Source organism: Ceratosolen solmsi, unplaced genomic scaffold (genome assembly GCF_000503995.2).
Source record: "Ceratosolen solmsi marchali unplaced genomic scaffold, CerSol_1.0 scaffold11, whole genome shotgun sequence".
Taxonomy (NCBI): Eukaryota; Metazoa; Arthropoda; class Insecta; order Hymenoptera; family Agaonidae; genus Ceratosolen; species Ceratosolen solmsi.
Window position 1 is genome coordinate 5,108,946 of NW_011948416.1, and position 3,782 is coordinate 5,112,727.

Here is a 3,782-nt window from a genome sequence, read left to right on the forward strand (position 1 = left end):
CACAACCACCCCCCCCCCCCCGAGCACCGAGTTTATACGCAGTCGCCGAGTCGTTTATAAGCCTCGTTTCATTCTAATCGGCGGGAGATCAGCGGGTAACGATCCAAAACCTCGCGCCTTATCGTCCGAGTGAACAGGTGTGTCAACCGGGGCGTATGTCAACCGCCACGAGCTAACGGTTCAATTAACCGGATTACGCAATTGCTCCGCGTGCGCCTCGGTCGGCTCCTTCAATTTCTCCCGGCACCCGCTATCGATTATTCGTAGACCCGCGAGACCTTCAATGTCGACGACGTGAGCCTCGGCCGTTTGTTTTTCCCCCTTTCGCCTCGCTCGAAAGTAAGACGAGATTTATCGCGATCCATCGGAATCGGCTTTCCGTATCTCGCATTACTTACTACCGCCTCTACGTAATATACATATGTACGTGTGTATATTTTACACGGATCGGGCATGCCAAGCTTACTGCTTAGATAAGAATATAGACGTTTTAAAAGCGTTGCACGTGCTTTGGCGAAAAGAAGGACTCTGCTCAAATCACGATTTACCCGCTCGTTTTTTTTTTTTTTTCACTTTACTTGCCCATTATAATTATATTACTGTTGGATCGCTAATTTTCGGGGCGCGTATCTCTCAATTGCATCGCCAGCACGACAATAACTAGCAATTATTATACTTTAAATTATTAATGAAATTTCCATTTGTAATACTTTCTTCGTGCCTTATATGGGCATTTAATTAATCGATCTGACAATCGCTTATCTTAATTGCTTTATGAGCTTTTAATTCATCATTCTCCTTTGTAAATCCGTAAAATATCAGAATCTCGAGTACTTAGAATATATGCCACAATCGTGTACAAAAAGTAACATAATAACAATAATAATAATAACAATAATAATTTTGTCCTTAAGATTACTTAGATTTATTTATTAGAGTGTAATTATTGGGTTTATCGAGAGGAATTTTTTTTTTCCTTAAAATTTCACTTCACTACACCCCCTTTAATTCTCATAAGCGCTTAATTCAATCACCGCATGCGATTATATTGACTGTTCAAAAATCCCTCGTAAACATTGCTGACATTCGAGAAAAAATAAAGACATTTTAATCACGTAAGAAAATAGGCATAAACGTTGTGTATTTCCTCGTAACACAGTGGCATAAATGCCAATATAATGCCCCCGACGATCGAGGGTAAAAGAAAAGAAAAAATGGATCGCTTGTTAATTTATATACATAAAGTTTAAACTTGATGAATCTAATTAGTCTCTCCTCCAATGCTGCGAGCAGACGCAATAAATTATAACTTTGAGCTGTCCTGATTTTTAGTACAGAACCTCAAATAACGCCAACAACATTAATCGGCCACTAGTTATTAACAGGCACATCGACGACCTGTTTTGTCTTCTCCGCTCATATATTTTAGAGGTTTATGTACACGCACCGATGCCGAACCAATTTCGTTCGATCGCGCATAAGCAATGATTTACGGAATATTCCTCCTCCTTTTTTTTTCACTTCCTTTTTTCCATTTTGTTCATCACGAGGATTATTATGCTGGCTTAAACGGTGAAATGAAATACGCACATAATATACGAATGCGGAGGTGAAATTTGAAAGTTTACTATTCTCAACCTATAATAATGCCCAATAATTAAAAGAATATTGGATACAACGTGTGCTTATTTCAATAATCACTTTAATCTTACCTTACGACGAATTTGAATAATCTCATTTAACGATTTTGCGCACGATAAGCACTAACAAAAAAAAAAAAAAAAATAATCAACAACAACAAAAAAACGGCGAACTTATTTTGCAAATTTAATAATGCAGTGAGAATATAAGGAGACAGACACATTTACTGAAGTAATAATCCAGATATTACTTTTTCTCTCCTTTACTATTTTACTCCCAAAATCCATGTAAATGATTTAATTAATGTGAATTTTGACACGCTCTTTTCCTTCAAATCTTACCTATTTAGATATCAAATAAACATAAAAATGTATTCTAATGAGATGAAACAATTTAATAATCTTGATAAAGTCTGAATCAACTTGAGTTAAAGTGAAATCGCATGTTACATGTATGATTAAAGCTAATTATGTATCGTCTGCATTAATATAAATCGTTTGCTTGAGTTATAAATGCATCTAGATAGATCTTATACACTTATCAAACATTATTTTTAATTGTAAAAGTATAAGTACCTAAAAAAAAAATGATTATATTTGAAAATTTTTAAGATTAAAGACAGATTATAAAATTTCTTTTACAATAAATAAAAATAACTACCAAAAATACAATATAAATCTAGATTCGTGATATACGTATTGAATTAATAATAATAATTATAGAGAGAGAGAGAGAGAGAGAGAGAGAGAGAGAGAGAGAGAGAGAGAGAGAGAGAGAGAGAGAGAGAGAAATTGGTATGGATCATGGATATTATCGATTTGTATGAATCTATACGTGATCGAGAGAGACAAAGCTATTTATTAAAATTGATGCAAAGAGAATTAACTAAACAATTCAGAGGCAAGTAAACGGTCGAGGCGAGGCGTCGATTTAATTTCTTCAAATATCATTATAATTATTTATTTTATAATCATTAAAATCTTATTCAAATTCATGATAAGCAAATTTCTCACATTAAAAATCAATAATCGAGGGTAAAAAGATCATCTAATAAAAACCACGATATAATAATATTTGTACACCTGCCCGCATAGATTTCTGTGATACAAAAAGAAATGATACGAAACAGTCGTACCATTTGCGGCTGTAACTCGATTAAAAATCTTATTTTCAAACTGGATCGTGTAATTGAATCATGCGCAGTCGCCCCGGCTGAAGTGGTTTTCTATTTCGCTATCTTTTCCTATCATCTTATTCGCTTTTTAACATAAATATCATCCTGCTATGGAATTTTATTGATACGCCGTCTTGAAATTATACGTAGAAACTCAATTGAATTTTGCAAGCTTATAATTGTGCATTTAAACTTAAATTTCACCTATAAAATTCTGATAAGCATTCCTACGATTACACAATTTTATGAAAAATGTTTATTAAACTCTCCCCTTTAGACGAATCCATAACACGTCAAAACGTTAAAAATCCTTATATTAAACTATGATTATTATGATTATATATTACTTTGTTATTCAATTTAATTAAAAAAATTATTACAAAACGTTCGATGTACAATTGTGAGTCGTGTTTATCATTGGCATTTTTGCTTCTTTTTTTTTCTTTCTTTACTTTTCTTTCCATTATCAGTCGCACTCTTTTCGTAACTCCTGGAATTTAAATATTTTATATTCTTTAGCACTTTAACATTAAACGTTAAAATTAATATATAAAATTTTTTGTTTTTATAGTAAATAGAAAGTACTTACAAATATATATATAAATCACAATTTTAATTGTAAATTTCTTGTATATAAAGATTTTCTTTTCTTACCAGTTTATCTTATTAATTACAGTTCTTATCGATATTTCATCAAAAAATGTTTGCACATATTACAGTAATTGTAATATAAAAAGGGAAATTTCAAATATGCACGCGAATAAATAAGACATGTTACTGCGCTTTTCAAGCAGAATACCAATAAATTTGATTTAATTATCGAACCTAAGCCCTCTCTTCGTTGTCGGAATGGCACGTGAAGTTTGCTTAAAAGATCAGAGAGAGTGAGAGAGAGAGAGAGAGAGAGAGAGAGAGAGAATATAATGGTATGGTATGGATCATGGATATTATCGATTTGTATGAATCT